This window comes from Cherax quadricarinatus, chromosome 26 (assembly GCF_038502225.1).
Source record: "Cherax quadricarinatus isolate ZL_2023a chromosome 26, ASM3850222v1, whole genome shotgun sequence".
Lineage (NCBI taxonomy): Eukaryota > Metazoa > Arthropoda > Malacostraca > Decapoda > Parastacidae > Cherax > Cherax quadricarinatus.
This window is the reverse complement of record NC_091317.1, coordinates 29,812,280-29,830,542: the sequence shown is the minus strand read 5'-3', so window position 1 is coordinate 29,830,542 and position 18,263 is coordinate 29,812,280. Positions and strand designations below refer to the sequence as shown.

The 18,263-nt window shown below is 39.8% G+C and overlaps 1 protein-coding gene across 1 annotated transcript in view; it reads right to left on the bottom strand.

Annotated features, from left to right (window-relative positions):
* The window catches only part of morgue (modifier of rpr and grim, ubiquitously expressed), a 152,447-nt gene that overhangs the window by 109,580 nt on the left and 24,604 nt on the right, over positions 1-18,263 (bottom strand). The window lies entirely within an intron of this gene.

The following is an 18,263-nucleotide window of genomic DNA, read 5'->3' as shown; positions in this document are numbered from 1 at the left end:
ACATTATAATGTGTTTGGTTTAAAACTGCAACTTTGAGGTGTTTTCTAGGGTGGGTTTTGTAGATTTATTTTCCATTTCTTGGTATAAATTGATAGAATGGAAGACATATAAGTGAAATGGAGATGATTCTGGTGGATTTCAGACAGGAAGTACCTTGAGATAAGTCTCAAAGTGGTGGAAATGTTAGATTTTTGACAATTTGCACAAGGAAGAGTAGAGACCCCCTAGTAACTCTGGTTTGTTTTATGGATTTTTACTAGGTCTGCTTCAATTATTGGGACAGCCTAAATCATGATCAACCATTCTTGGTTATACAGTGGTCCCTTGAGTTATGATATTAATTCATTCCAGATGACGTATCATATCTCAAAACTAACATAACTCAAATCCCAAACATGTGTCCATCTCACACTATGTAAAAACTCAATTCACATAAAAGGCCCAAAAATGGGGAATTCATTACCTGTGAATATAAAAGAAATACTGTCTGTTTATCAATTCAAGACTCTTCTTAAAAACCACTTACTCAACCACAACTAAATAAATACTGAATAACTGAATCTCATAAATGTATGACCTGTGACCATATCAAACTATGTTTTTTTTTAATTACATTACTTAATAGAATACTCCGTTCTCTTGAATGCACAGCAATTCATCTAATGACCATGTGATCTGTTTCTGCACTACAAATCATTGATTTTACTCAATCTGATTCGATTATATGATACATTGTTATGCTACAAATTTGTACAGCTTTAATGCTTCTTATTTGAAATACTCATTTGTACTTCATGTTGTAATTTGTTTACTGTAATTTTTACCACTGAATATATCATTGCTTAGTTAATCTTAAGTTAATTTTAAGCCTGCCCATAATGCTCTGCATACAAGGGGACTTTTGGCATGTACACCCAATCACTATATTTCTTTGTACAACTATGTGTAATGTCCAAATAAAAAATAAATAAATAAATAAATAAATAAATTAGTTCCAAGACCCCAGAAGTACAACTTGTACTGTACATTGGACTTACAGGTTCACAGATATTACTTGCAGTCACTTTATCTCTCTTCATCTGCCTCTCTCTTATCCACAAAAAACAACATTCTTTCCATCGCTATAATTTCTCTGCCTTTTTTTTCACTAGCTTAGATTCATCAACAACTTTAACCCTTTCAGGGTCGGCAGGCCCTCTCCTAAACTTGTTCTCAGGGTCGGAAATTTTTCGAAAGAAAAAGGTAATTATTTTTTCTTATGAAATGATAGAGAATCTTTTCCCGATCATAATGACACCAAAAGTATGAAATTTGATGGAAAGCTTATGGAATTCTGCTCTTGCGAAGTTAGCGGTCTCAATGATGTTTATGCATTGGCGACTTCACCCACTTTGAGCACTATTTTCGGCCAATTCCAATGTACCAGTTGACAAAAATCATAACTATTTCACTATAACTCCATTTTTTTTCTATTGAATGAGTACAAGAAACCACCCATTTACTGATTTCAGCTATCCAATAAGGTGGTCCAAAATTGGCAATTTTGCCAATTTCACACAAATTTCAAAAGATGCCAATTTCCAAATAGGGTCTAGAATAAACAAGACAGACCTTCCTGGCACAAAAATAACATTTCCTCTGTTCATTAGTCACATCCCACAGCCTCTGTTACATTTCTTTTGCTTTCCACTTTGAATTTTTATTCTCACAAAAAAATAGAAGATTACTGTTATGCAGACTGCTGCATTAGTGTAGAAATGGTATAAATAATATCAGCACACTTGTGAAAGAATATTAGACTCACCAGTCGACGTGTATTGGACGCATGGCTTGATTTATTTACTTCTGAACTTTGGCAAAAATCGAACATTTCTGCTAGTTTGAGCTCAATTTCAAGGTACTTTTCATTGTGAAACCAATAAAAATCATCTCAATTTCCGTAATATGTCTTCCATTATATAAAATGAGACCAGGAAAACTAGAATACAACCATAAATAGCATACGAAAATACACTGCAAAGTCGCTGTTTTAAACCAAAAACACAGTTGGAGTTTTTTTTCTCATTATGCACTGTGTGCCGCAGGATTTTTTTTATGCTGCACACATTGACCACATAGACCCAGTCTTTCATATGTAGGCCTACTAGCTTTCTCTCGCTAGATATGAAGGCACTAGAATTTATGCATACTAATACGGCACCAACCCTGGCATGCAAGCCGTACTAGTACGGCACCAACCCTGAAAGGGTTAATACTCTTTATTATTTCTATTTGCTTGATAATAACAGAGATGGCTGATTGTGAAAAGCCATACTCACACACCAGTGCACTAATTTATTGCTTGATCTTCAGAGAAATATCCTTTTTTTACTGTACACTTTAGGGATGATGATGACTTGGTAATGCAAAAGATGGTGTAATTTTAAGACAAATGCAGTTATGAAGGGTAACCAGGCCAGAGTTATTGTGAAGCACAGTTATGATAGCTTCAAACTGAAGAGTAAAGAAATAAACTGTAGTACAAGCTCTGCTATGGACTGAGATTCTACTATAGAGACATTCAACCCCATTGTTGGCTGGCTGCTAAGCCACCCTCAGGGTCCCCCACTCCTACTGGCTCAAACATTCTCCAAGGGGCAAATTACCACATCGCTGGCTGGCCCACCCATAAGTCCCAACCTAAATGATAATAATAATACAGTAATAATAATAATAAGAAAAGTGTATGTATTATTGCTTTAGGTTTGAACCTGTGAATTCTGACAAGGAAGATGTGAGGGTATGCACCCGGCTGTGTTGCCGGGCACCATAATAATAATAATAAATCTTTATTTCTACAAGTACATGATACAGTTATTACAGACCTAGTTGACATCATTGACATACCACTGTATGTAGAAAGCCCCTGGTTATGCAGAGCATTTCGGGTAACTTAGGTTAATCTTGTTCCTCAGTATGTGCCCCACAACAGTCGTACCACTTACCTGCAGTTTACCTGCAGAGAGTTCTGGGGGTCAACGCCCCCGCGGCCCGGTCTGTGACCAGGCCTATTGTATCTCAAATTTTTAATTGCAACCCAAAACAAAATTCCTTTACATGGGTAAACTGTAGCTCAAAATTATCATAACACCAGCCCATCATAACTTAAGGGGCCACTGTATAGGTACCTAAATGTAGCACACGTGTCTTATTCATCTCCTGGGGACACTATTCAAAGAGCTTGTGCTCTCTTGCTTAGAGAATTGTTCAGTGATGATGGCTCTATTCAGGGTAGGAGAGATATCAGAGTTAGAATAAATACAGAAATTATTAATGGCCTGTATCAAGTCAATAAAACATTTAAATTACTGGGAACTCTTCAAAGGCCTAAATATGTGTTCAATGGAGTGGAGGAGAGGGAGATACATGATAATATATAAATAGATAATACTTGAAAGCCTAGTCCCAAATCTGCATACTGCCAGAAATATTAAATAAATCCATTGAACAGCAGGGGTGTCATGGACACAATAAGAAAATGCTGCATCAACATCTGTTGTCCCAGACTTTCTAATGTCTTACTAAAAGATATCAAAAACACTGCAGGAACACGTGCAGAAGTTTTCAAGAGGAAATTGAACAAACATCTCTCCTAAGTGTTAGATCAACCAGACTATAATGGATATGTGGGCCAGTGGGCTGCAAGCAGCAACAGCCTACTTGGCCAGGCAAGCACCAGGCAAGTAGGAAAATTCTCAAAGCCCATCAAAGGTATAACAAAGATACTGTCAGTATCATACACCATTAAGAAGAGTTTAATGTTGCACCTCTACAAAATTTTATTAATAAACACCTGATGAATTTAGCTGAGCACTCTGAGTTCTAATTTCCAGCAGAAGAATGTCCACAAAAAGGAACTGGATGGGTCTTAAATCTGTTTATTGCATTCAAGGATTATTTGACTACCACCATGAAGAATAAATTACAATGGACCCTCAGTTAACGATGCCGTCGGATAGCGATAAAATCGGATACCGATACTTTTTGCATCAAAATATTGGCTCGGCTAATGATAAACTCAGTTAAGGACATTCGTCCAAAACGTGTCCGCGCAGCCTGAGCCAACTGGGCCACAGTGTGCCATTGTTTACAAGCCAGTGTGGACAATTCCACACGTACATGCGATACATTTCACACTACAGTGGACCCCCGGTATTCGATATTAATCCATTCCTGAGAGCTCATTGAATACTGAAAATATCAAAAAGCGAATCAATTTTCCCCATAAGAAATAATGGAAATCAAATTAATCCATGCAAGACACCCAAAAGTATGAAAAAAAAAATTTACCACATGAAATATTAAGTTTAATGCAATAGAATAATTACATAATAACAATAACAATAGAATAACTTACACTTACCTTTAATGAAGATCTGGTGATGATTGATGGGATGGGAGGAGGGGAGAGTGTTGAAGTTGTTACTGTTTAGAAGGGGAATCCCCTTCCATTAGGACTTGAGGTAGCAAGTCCTTTTCTGGGGTTACTTCCCTTCTTCTTTTAATGCCACTAGGACCAGCTTGAGAGTCACTGGACTTCTGTCGCACAACATATCTGTCCATAGAGGCCTGTACCTCTCGTTCCTTTATGACTTTCCTTGATTGCCGTCTTCCTGGTCACTATAGTAGAGGTGGTTGATTGGGGTTTACTATACAACCTGGCCAGCTCCGACACACGCACTCCACTTTCGTACTTTGCAATTATCTCTTTCTTCATTTCAATAGTCATTAGCACCTTTTTTCTCGAAGGGTTGGCACTAGAAGCTTTCTTGGGGCCCATGGTGACTTATTTTGCAGAAACAAGCACCAAAAACAGTGATAATAAGGAATGTACCGAATGTATCCTTAGATGCGTGCACACTGCCTGGCTTGTAAACACTGGCACACACAGGGCAGTTCAGGTCACACGTGGACACGTCTCATATGAATCGCATCAAATACCAGGTTTTCGATCGGATACCCAGGCGAAATTTTTGTGTTAAAATGCATCAAATACCGGATTTATCGAATACCGATGCCATCGAATACTGGGGTCCACTGTATTCCATTGTTTTGAGTGCTTTTACCTGCTAAATAAGCTACCATGGGCCCAAAGAAAGCTTCTAGTGCCAACCCTGTGGTAAAAAGGATGAAAAATACTGCTGAATTGAAGAAAGAGATAATCGCAAAGTATGATAGTGGAGTGCATGCCTCCGAGCTGGCCAGGTTGTATAACAAACCCCAATCAACCATTGCTACTATCTTGGCCAACAAAAAGACAATCAAGGAAGCTGTTGTTACGAAAGGTGCAAATGTGCTCACCAAACAGAGATCGCAAATACTCGAAGATGTGGAGAGACTGTTGTTGGTGTGGATCAATGAGAAACAATTATCAGGAGATAGTGTTTCACAGTCAATTATATGTGAAAAGGCAAGGCAGTTGCATGCGGATCTCAATAATAACATGCCTCCAACTAGTGCTGATATTGATGAATTTAAGGCCAGCAAAGGCTGATTTGAGAGATTTAAGAATCATAGTGGCATACACAGTGTGATAAGGCATGGTGAGGCTGCCAGTTCTGACAAAAAAGTGGATGAAAAATATGTGCAGGACTCTAAGGGGTACACAGAGGGTGAAAAATTAAAAACTCCAAGAAGTGTTCAATTGTGACGAAACAGGCCTGTTTTGGAAGAGAATGCCAAACAGGACCTACATTACTCAGAAGGAAAAGGTACTCCCAGGGCACAAGCAATAATACACCTCCATCCTCTCCCCTCCTCCTGTCTCATCACTAAGTCTTCAATAAAGGTAAGTGTCATTTTATGAATTATTAATGTATTTATTCTGCATGTCTCATTGTTTTCTGTGTAGGAAAAATGTATATTTCATGTCAAAAAGATTATTTTTTAATACTTTTGGGTGTCTGGAATGGATTAATTGGATTTCCATTATTTCTTACGGGGAAAATTAATTCGGATAATGATAAAATTGGTTAAGGACAAGCTCTCTGGAACGGATTAATATCATTAACTGAGGGTTCACTGTACTGGAGCTGGCTGCTGATGAAGGACTGCAGATGAGTTTCAAAACTGTAAAATCACTTGCTTCCATTTAGATCAAAGTGAAAGAATATCCTGAACTTGCTAAAATTTCTCTGAAATCTTTCATTTATTTTCCTCAACATATCTCTATGAGACTGCTTTCTCAACAATGAATGTCATTAAGACAAAGTAAGGAACCAATATAGATATCTAACCTTCACTGAGCATGTCACTGTCCTCAATCGAGCCATTATTTGATAACCTGGTAAGTAAGGGGCAGACTCGCCTCTCGCAATAGTAAAGGTTTAAGAGTTTTACCATGCTTATTGAATAAACATTAATACAAAATTTTTACTTATTTTTCTTAACTAAATGACATATCATGTTTTAATATTTTTAATAAAAATATATAATTGTCCAATTCATTTCTTTTTAATATCCTCAAGCTGGTAAACATATACTGGTCCCTGGAACACAGGAAAACAACTTGGCAGTCTTCCACATCAGAAAATCTTAGCACCACTGGTCTAGAACATTCACTACCTCACTACTACTCATGAAACCCACATTAAACACATGCTAACTGTCATGTATATTCAATACATAGGGCAATTTTATCAATCTAAAGTCAACAGACTCCTGATATCTCTCCAGTGACTGTATCAAAATAATTGATTGACAACAAGGCAAATGAGTCAATAATAGCACTAGTGGTAGATGTAGAGGGTGTTAATAGTCTAAGCAGAACTGGTGGTAGTACAGAGCTCTGCAAGTGGCAGTGGAGTAATACGAGTGCTTTATGATAGAAACAGTATTAAGTTAGGAGAGGTAATTGTAGCCATGACTTCCATCAAATTTCATCTCCTGTTAATTCCATGCCAATTTTCTAATATCATATGGTATATTTTTCACATTTTCATGCTGGCAGTAGCAAGAGGGAGTGGAGAGTAGGGAGAGAGCCTTCTCCTTTTCTATCACTGACTCATACACCTGGATAATCCATAAGAGGTCCTAATCTAGGTAGAATTAGATAGTTCTTCTCAATAGATAGCCTTGGGGTAGACTTTGAACTCCTCTGTTATCTGTCTTTCCCATATGAGAGACTGGTTTCTTTGAAAAAATACACATAGGGGAAAATAGAGATATCAACAGCTGAGGCTATCCAAACACCTCTAGTTCTTCTGAAATTCCATTGTATAATTCCCATGAAAGAAAAAATAAGGTACTTATAAAGAAAGGAGGCAGTTAATAAAAGTCAGAGATGTCCGGAGTTAATTGCTAACACAGGGCACATCAAGGGACCCACAAGCAGAGGGAGATGAAAGCACAAGAGAACCTTTGATATACCTTTCACAAATTTCAAGTTTTTTTATACTCCCAGAGCCCAGCCCAGGGCCAGGCTTGTCTGGTGCTTGCCTGGACAACCAGGCAGTGACAGCGGCCGCCACCGCCACCCCACTGGCCTACATTTCCATCACAGACTGGCTGATTTGGCACTTAGTGGAGATACTTGTCCAGTTTTCTCTTAACAACTTCTACGCTTGTGCCAGCACCGTTTCTGATATCTTCTGGTAAGATGGTGAACAATCTAGGATGACAGATGTTGATACAATGTTCTCTTGTTATGTCCATGGCACCCCTGCCCTTCACTGAGTTTGTTTTACTCTCTTTTATATCTCTCTCACTTCAGTATGCTGGTAATGTGCAGATTTGGGACCAGGGCCTCCAGTACTTACCGTGTACAGTATACATTATTATGTATTTCTCTCTCCTCTTCTCCAGCGAGTACATATTTAGGACTTTGAGATGTTCCCAGTAATTTAAAAACATCGACTTTATGCGAGACATAATTGATTTCTGTATCTGTTCCAGCTCTGATATTTCCCAAGCCCTGAAGAGCCATCAACACTGAAAAATACTCTAAACGAGAGCACAAGTGATTTGAATAGGGCCACCATTGGGGCACTTGCCCTTATTTCGAGAGTTATCATTATCCACCCCATTCATTTTCCTGACTGTCATGACATTTGCTTTATTGTGTTCTGCCTTGCATAGGCCATTAGGCCTGCTGCAGTGTTCCTTCTTTCTTATGTTCCTATGTATTCGGAAGGCTGGCTGGCTGGCTTGCTTTGGCTATCTATGGCTGTCTCTGTCTATATCTCAGTCTATATCTCTGTCTATCTATATTTCTGTCTATCTATATCCCTATTTATCTATATCCCTGTCTATCTACATCCCTGTCTATCTACATCCCTGTCTATCTATATCTCTATATCCCTGTCTACCTATATCTCTGTCTCACATGTACACATAAGTACAGTTATTATTTTTTTATTTATTTATTTATTAACACACTGACCGATTCCCACCAAGGCAGGGTGGCCCGAAAAAGAAAAACTCTCGCCATCATTCACTCCATCACTGTCTTGCCAGAAGGGTGCTTTACACTACAGTTTTTAAACTGCAACATTAACACCCCTCCTTCAGAGTGCAGGCACTGTACTTCCCATCTCCAGGATTCAAGTCCGGCCTGCCGGTTTCCCTGAATCCCTTCATAAATGTTACCCTGCTCACACTCCAACAGCACGTCAAGTATTAAAAACCATTTGTCTCCATTCACTCCTATCAAACACGCTCACACATGCCTGCTGGAAGTCCAAGCCCCTCGCACACAAAACCTCCTTTACCCCCTCCCTCCAACCTTTCCTAGGCCGACCCCTACCCCGCCTTCCTTCCACTACAGACTGATACACTCTTGAAGTCATTCTGGATGGATTGTAAAGGACCTGCCTAGTATGGGCCAACAGGCCTGCTTCAGTGATCCTCCTTTCTTATGTTCTTATGTTTCGCTCCATTCTCTCTACATGTCCGAACCACCTCAACAACCCTTCCTCAGCCCTCTGGACAACAGTTTTGGTACTCCCGCACCTTCTCCTAACTTCCAAACTACGAATTCTCTGCATTATATTCACACCACACATTGCCCTCAGACATGACATCTCCACTGCCTCCAGCCTTCTCCTCGCTGCAACATTCATCACCCATGCTTCACACCCATATAAGAGCGTTGGTAAAACTATACTCTCATACATTCCCCTCTTTGCCTCCAAGGACAAAGTTCTATGTCTCTGCTCACCCTTTTCCCCTCATCAATTCTATGATTCACCTCATCTTTCATAGACCCATCTGCTGACACGTCCACTCCCAAATATCTGAATACATTCACCTCCTTCATACTCTCTCCCTCCAATCTGATATCCAATCTTTCATCACCTAATCTTTTTGTTATCCTCATAACCTTACTCTTTCCTGTATTCACTTTTAATTTTCTTCTTTTGCATACCCTACCAAATTCATCCACCAACCTCTGCAAACGTCTCTTCAGAATCTCCCAACAGCACAGTGTCATCAGCAAAGAGCAACTGTAACAACTCCCACTTTATGTGTGATTCTTTATCTTTTAACTCCACGCCTCTTGCCAAGACCCGCATTTCCTTCTCTTACAACCCCATCTATAAATATATTAAACAACCACGGTGACATCACACATCCTTGTCTAAGGCCTACTTTTACTGGGAAATAATCTCCCTCTTTCCTACATACTCTAACTTGAGCCTCACTATCCTCGTAAAAACTCTTCACTGCTTTCAGTAACCTACCTCCTACACCATACACCTGCAACATCTGCCACATTGCCCCCCTATCCACCCTGTCATACGCCTTTTCCAAATCCATAAATGCCACAAAAACCTCTTTAGCCTTATCTAAATACTGTTCAATTATATGTTTCACTGTAAACACCTGGTCCACACACCCCCTTCCTTTCCTAAAGCCTCCTTGTTCATCTGCTATCCTATTCTCTGTCTTACTCTTAATTCTTTCAATAATAACTCTACCATACACTTTACCAGGTATACTCAACAGACTTATCCCCCTATAATTTTTGCACTCTCTTTTGTCCCCTTTGCCTTTATACAAAGGAACTATGCATGCTCTCTGCCAATCCCTAGGTACTTTACCCACATCCATACATTTATTAAATAATTGCACCAACTACTCCAAAACTATATCCCCACCTGCTTTTAACATATCTATCTTTATCCCATCAATCCCGGCTGCTTTACCCCCTTTCATTTTACCTACTGCCTCACAAACTTCCCCCACACTCACAACTGGCTCTTCCTCACTCCTACAACATGTTATTCCTCCTTGCCCTATACATGAAATCACAGCTTCCCTATCTTCATCAACATTTAACAATTCCTCAAAATATTCCTTCCATTTTCCCAATACCTCTAACTCTCCATTTAATAACTCTCCTCTCCTATTTTTAACTGACAAATCCATTCGTTCTCTAGGCTTCCTTAACTTATTAATCTCACTCCAAAACTTTTTCTTATTTTCAACAAAATTTGTTGATAACATCTCACCCACTCTCTCATTTGCTCTCTTAACCTCTCTTAACCTCTCTCTTTTTCTCCATATACTCTTCCCTCCTTGCATCACTTCTACTTTGTAAAAACTTCTCATATGTTAACTTTTTCTCCCTTACTACTCTCTTTACATCATCATTCCACCAATCGCTCCTCTTCCCTCCCGCACCCACTTTCTTGTAACCACAAACTTCTGCTGAACACTCTAACACTACATTTTTAAACCTACCCCATACCTCTTCGACCCCATTGCCTATGCTCTCATTAGCCCCTCTATCCTCCAATAGCTGTTTATATCCTACCCTAACAGCCTCCTCTTTTAGTTTATAAACCTTCACCTCTCTCTTCCCTGATGCTTCTATTCTCCTTGTATCCCACCTACCTCTTACTCTCAGTGTAGCTACAACTAAAAAGTGATCTGATATATCCGTGGCCCCTATGTAAACATGTACATCCTGAAGCCTACTCAACAGTCTTTTATCTACCAATACATAATCCAACAAACTACCGTCATTTCGCCCTACATCATATCTTATATACTTATTTATCCTCTTTTTCTTAAAATATGTATTACTTATAACTAAACCCCTTTCTATACAAAGTTCAATCAAAGGGCTCCCATTATTATTTATACCTGGCACCCCAAACTTACCTACCACACCATCTCTAAAAGTTTCTCCTACTTTAGCATTCAGGTCCCCTACAACAATTACTCTCTCACTTGGTTCGAAGGTTCCTATACATTCACTTAACATCTCCCAAAATCTCTCTCTCTCTCCTCTACATTCCTCTCTTCTCCAGGTGCATACACGCTTATTATGACCCACTTTTCGCATCGAACCTCTACTTTAATCCACATAATCCTTGAATTTACACGTTCATATTCTCTTTTCTCCTTCCATAACTGATCCTTCAACATTACTGCTACCCCTTCCTTGGCTCTAACTCTCTCAGATACTCCAGATTTAATCCCATTTATTTCCCCCCACCGAAACTCCCCTACCCCTTTCATCTTTGTTTCGCTTAGGGCCAGGACATCCAATTTGTTTTCATTCATAACATCAGCAATCATCTGTTTCTTGTCATCCGCACTACATCAACGCACATTCAAGCATCCCAGTTTTATAAAGTTTTTCTTCTTCTCTTTTTTAGTAAATGTCTACAGGAGAAGGGATTACTAGCCCATCACTCTCGGCATTTTAGTTGCCTCATACGACACGCATTGCTTACGGAGGAAAGATTCTTTTCCACTTCCCCATGGACAATAGAAGAAATAAATTAGAACAAGAGCTATTTAGAAAAAGGAGAAAAACCTAGATGTAAGTACAGTGGACCCCCGCATAACGATTACCTCCGAATGTGACCAATTATGTAAGTGTATTTATGTAAGTGCGTTTGTATGTGTATGTTTGGGGGTCTGAAATGGACTAATCTACTTCACAATATTTCTTATGGGAACAAATTCGGTCAGTACTGGCACCTGAACATACTTCTGGAGTGAAAAAATATCGTTAACCGGGGGTCCACTGTATATATATATGCATGTGCGTGTCTGTGAAGTGTGACCAAAGTGTAAGTAGGAGTAGCAAGATATCCCTGTTATCTAGCGTGTTTATGAGACAGAAAAAAACACCAGCAATCCTACCATCATGCCAAACAGTTACAGGTTTCTGTTTCACAGTCATCTGGCAGGACGGTAGTACTTCCCTGGGTGGTTGCTGTCTACCAACCTACTACCTAATGTAAATTACCTAGTGTAAATTACCTAGGATAACCCAAAAATTCCAGGCAGAGATAGACAGATACGTAGACAGTTGGGCAAACATGTTTGTGTGTATCAGTGAAAACAAATAAAGCCAGGGTTCCCCCGAGTGCCCATTTATCAAATGTCACTGAGCTGATAACAGCTGTCATAATACCATTCTTCAAGGAGAGTTTCATGTATGTATACTCCAGGCAGACAGAAAGACAGATAAGCAGAGACAGACAGGCAGACATAAGCAGAGACAGACAGGCAGACATAAACAGAAACAGATAGACAGATAGGCAGATAGACAGATAGACCATTAGACAGACAGATAGATAGACAGAGAGACAAGACATGTATGTGTGTAACAGTGATAACACATACAGCGAGGGTTAGCTGGAGCAGTGTGCATTTAACGAATGTCACTGGGATGTCAACAGTATAGGGATGCCTTTCATAACACCATGCTTCAAGGTATAGCCAGGTTATCTAAAACATTGCTGGGACTTATAAATACTTTGTATATATTTCTAGACAAGATTAAATAACCCAGACAGGGGTAAATGTTCACCTGTCTATGTGATTTTTGACTATTTGAGTACTATTTTAGTTCCTAATATTAGTGTCAGAACAAAGATTGGCTATGAAATCACAAGAACTATTATAAATTGTAATTATCAGAACATAAAAAATATATAAATTAAAATAAAAATGAGAAAAAGGGTACAGTGGATCCTCAACCAGCGATGGCAACGATTAACGATAAATCTGACTAGCGATACATTTTAACGCAAAAATTTTGCCTCGACTAGCGCTTAAAAACCCGACCAGCGCTATTCGTTCTGTACCATACACGTCCACTTTGGCCTGAGCGCGCCTCACTTGTCCCTTGGGTGCCAGTGTTTACAAGCCAGCCAGCCACTGCAGTCGCTTCCAAACATACAACTGGAACATTTCATATTATCACAGCCTTTGTAGTGATTGCACCTGCAAAATAAGTCACCATGGGCCCCAAGAAAGCTTCTAGTACCAACCCTACAGCAAAAAGGGTGAGAATTACTATGGAGATGAAGAAAGAGATCATTGCTAAGTATGAAAGTGGAGTGCGTGTCTCCGAGCTGGCCAGGTTGTACACAAAACCCCAATCAACCATCGCTACTATTGTGGGCAAGAAAACGGCAATCAAGGAAGCTGTTCTTGCCAAAGGTGCAACTATGTTTTCGAAACTGAGATCGCAAGTGATAGAAGATGTTGAGAGACTTTTACTGGTGTGGATAAACAAGAAACAGATAGCAGGAGACAGCATCTCTCAAGCAATCGTATGTGAAAAGGCTAGGAAGTTGCATGACGATTTAATTACAAAAATGCCAGCAACTAGTGATGTGAGTGAATTTAAGGCCAGCAAAGGTTGGTTTGAGAGATTTAAGAAGCGTAGTGGCATTCATAGTGTGATAAGGCATGGTGAGGCTGCCAGTTCGGACCACAAATCAGCTGAAAAATATGTGCAGGACTTCAAGGGGTACATAGACAGTGAAGGACTGAAACCTGAACAAGTGTTTAATTGTGACGAAACAGGCCTGTTTTGGAAGAAAATGCCAAGCAGGACCTACATTACTCAGGAGGAAAAGGCACTCCCAGGACATAAGCCTATGAAAGACAGGCTTACTCTTCTCATGTGTGCCAATGCTAATGGTGATTGCAAAGTGAAGCCTTTATTGGTGTATCACTCTGAAACTCCCAGAGTGTTCAGGAAAAACAATGTCCTCAAGGCTAATTTGTGTGTGCTGTGGAGGACAAACAGTAAAGCATGGGTCACTAGGGACTTTTTCTATGACTGGTTACACCATGCATTTGCCCCCAATGTGAAAAATTACCTAATTGAAAAGAAATTAGACCTTAAGTGCCTCCTGGTATTAGACAATGCTCCTAGTCATCCTTCAGACTTGGCAGAGCGACTTTCTAGGGACATGAGCTTCATTAAGGTGAAGTTTTTGCCTCCTAATACCACTCCTCTCCTGCAGCCCATGGACCAGCAGGTTATTTCCAACTTCAAGAAACTGTACACAAAAGCTCTGTTTGAAAGGTGCTTTGTAGTGACCTCAGAAACTCAACTGACTCTAAGAGAGTTTTGGAAAGATCATTTTACCATCCTCAACTGTGTAAACATTATAGGTAAGGCTTGGGAGGAAGTGACTAAGAGGACCTTGAACTCTGCTTGGAAAAAACTGTGGCCAGAATGTGTAGACAAAAGGGATTTTGAAGGGTTTGAGGCTAACCCTGAGAATCCTATGCCAGTTGAGGAATCCATTGTGGCATTGGGGAAGTCCTTGGGGTTGGAGGTTAGTGGGGAGGATGTGGAAGAGTTGGTGGTGGAGGACAGTGAAGAACTAACCACTGATGAGCTGCTAGATCATCTTGAACAGCAAGAGGGCAGACCTGAGGAAACTGCTTCGGAGGAGGGGAGAGAGAAATTGAAGAAGTTGCCTACTTCTAAGATAAAGGAAATGTGTGCAAAGTGGCTTGAAGTGCAAACCTTTTTTGATGAAAATCACCCTGACACAGCTACTGCAAGCCGTGTTGGCAACCTGTACACTGACAATGTTGTGAACCACTTTAGGAAAGTCATAAAGGAACGAGAGGTACAGGTATCTATGGACAGATATGTTGTGCGACATAAGTCCAGTGACTCTAAAGCTGGTCCTAGTGGCATTAAAAGAACAAGGGAAGTAACCCCAGAAAAAGACTTGCTGCCTCAAGTGCTAATGGAAGGGGATTCCCCTTCTAAACACTAAGAAGATCAACGCTCTTCCCTCCTCCCATCCCATCAATCATCACTAGATCTTCAATAAAGGTAAGTGTCATGTAACTGTGCATGTAATCTTCAGTTTGTGTGTATTAAAATTAATATTTCATGTGGTAAATTTTTTTTTTTTAATACTTTTGGGTGCCTTGCACGGATTAATTTGATTTCCATTATTTCTTATGGGGAAAATTAACTTGACTAGTGATAATTTTGACTAACGATGAGCTCTCAGGAACGGATTAATATCGCTGGTTGAGAGTCCACTGTATATCAGTAACACTTCTGCGAGCGGCAGTTGATGTTGCCATCAGGTTAGCATCCAGAGCCAACATCATGGTCTTATATCTCGGTAAGTACCGACCCCAAAAAATTTTTTTAATCCTATAACATGTAGAAAAATGTGCTCTTCATTAAAAAAAAAAAAAAAAAAAAAAAAAAAGATTTTTTTTATTTCTCAAAATATTCGGAGCACCACGCAAGTGAATGTAGATCTACGTTTGAACAGTTTATGGGTTAACAACGGAGTTCTGTTCCTAAGACCACATCGGCAAATGAATTTGTTGCTAAGCAAGAAGCATACTATAATGGTAGTGGGTTTGTGTCAACCATCTTTGATATTGCTTTAACATCACCTTTGCACCGTTTATAACATTTTTAGTATATTTTTAAATGTTTATACGGTAGTGTACTGAATACTGTAATAAACAGAATTGAGGAAATCAGCTCTAATATACATTATTTAGGTATGCATGCTGGTCAGAAAGCCCATCGTAAGTACAAGTCGTCGGTAAATGAGTACGTCACCAAGTGAGGAAAGGCTGTATTCTTTTGCTAGTTTTACTGTGTTTGTCATCATTATAAAGCATTTTTAAGGCATTATATCCAATTTACGTCAAAAACCAGGTTACATCAAGGCTCTTGGAACCAATTACTGACGTAGCGATGACTGTACTTCATTCTTTCCATACTTAAGCAGCTTGAACTTATCATCATTGAAAGTGTTTTCCACTATCCATTTGAAAATCCTGCTTATGTCTCTTTGTAACTGTTACCTTCTACGAAGGTAACTTTCATGCTTATTTTGGTATCATTCACAAATGATACAAAACTGTAACGAGTGTTTTTATCCATGTATGCTATAAAGATAAGTAACATTAGAGGCACCAGGTATTGAGCTTTTTACCTAGGTAATTTTGCTCTATTAACTACTACCCTTTCTGTGCTATCTGTTAGAATGATTTAAGGTATCAGTGTTTAACCCTTTCAGTGGCCGTCACGTCGAACTACGTCACGAACTACGTGACGTAGTTCGATATGATGTAGTTCTACATCATAAGCTCAGTTCACCCAGATAAGCTGTGAGTGGTAAATTTTGGCCTAGATATGAGAGAATGGGTCTGTGCAGAAAATGTGCTCAGTATAAAAAAGTCCTGCCCCACTTGATGCATGATGAGAAAAACAGAACTCTGACTATGTGGATAATTTAAAATAGCACTTTGAGGTGTTTTCTCAGTTTGTTTTTATGGTACAGTAAAACTCCAGTTTTTGTCCGGTCTGAATATCATACAATTTGGATTTCAATCACTTTTTTTCAGCAAATTTTTACTCCAGGTTTCGTACATCAACTCTGAAATTGTCCATATCAGACGCATCCGCCCGCCTGGGACAGCGCTGCCTGACTCAGTCTGCCTCTGTCACTTGTCGAGTGAACAATACAGTGGACCCTCGGCTAACGATATTAATCCGTTCCTGAGAGCTCATCGTTAGACGAAATTATCGTTAGCTGAATTAATTTTCCCCATCAGAAATAATGGAAATCCAATTAATCCATTCCAGACAGCCAAAAGTATTAAAAAAAATTTTTTTTTTTTCATGAAACATACATTTCCCTACAAAAAAAACAATGAGACATGCACAATATATAAATAAATGTTAAAATGACACTTACCTTTATTGAAGAGTATTGATGAGTGATGAGACACTGTTTTTCTTGAACACTCTGGGATTTTCAGAGTGATACATGAGTAAAGGCTTCACTTTGCAATCCCCACTAGTATTACAACAAAACATGAGAGTTAGCCTGTCTTTCATAGGCTTGTGTCCTGGGAGTGCCTTTTCCTCCTGAATAATGTAGGTCCTGTTTGGCATTTTCTTCCAGAACAGGCCTGTTTCATCACAAATGAACACTTGTTGGGGTTGAAATTTTTCAGCTTCGCCATGCCTTATCACACTGTGTATGCCACTACGATTCTTAAATCTCTCAAACCAACCTTTGGTGGCCTTAAATTCACCAATATGAGCACAAGTTCCAGGCATTTTTTCCTGTTCACCTGGGTGTTAGTCGACTGGTGCGGGTCGCATCCTGGGGGACAAGATTAAGGACCTCAATGGAAATAAGTTAGACAGTCCTCGATGACTTACTGACTTTCTTGGGTTATCCTGGGTGGCTAACCCTCTGGGATTAATTGTTTCTCAGTAATTGTCTCTCATTAAGCCACACCAACAACAGTCTCTCCACATCTTTGAGTAGTACAGCTGACGGTGGTGCAACAACAGCTGACAGTGGTGCAGCAGCAGCTGACCGTGGTACGATAGTATTTCTCACCCTTTTTACCACAAGGTTGGCACTAGAAGCCTTCTTTGGGCCCATGGTGGCTTATTTAGCAGTTACAAGCACTATAAACAATGGAATAATACAAAATGTATCAAATGTATGCATGAAACCAGCCATCCTGGCTTACCTTTGATATACCTTTGAAGAGTTTCGAGAGGGCAGGGCAGCTGAGGCACTCAGGCTGGACGGACAGGTTCGGGACAAATCACGTTGGGCGAGTTTTTTATCATTACCCAGGCCAAAATTTTTACGCTCAAACGTTTCGTTGGGCGGATGTAATGCTATGCGATGCATTTGTTAGCCAAGGGTCCACTGTACTTCCTACGTTCATCTATTGTTTTTAACCCTTTGACTGTTTCCGACGTATAAATACGTCTTACGAGCCAATGTTTCTGACGTATTTATACGCACAAATTCTAGCGGCTTCAAATCGAGCGCCAAAGGCCTGATAGGCCTACACGGGAGAGAATGGGTCTCAGTGGTCGGTGTGCACCCTGTGAAAAAAATCTGGGACCTAGCGGTGCATTGTGGGAACGCCATGTTGTCAGTCCATTTTCACCATGCCTCTCGGTAAGAAGTTCCTCACTCCTCGGCGGATTGGAGGT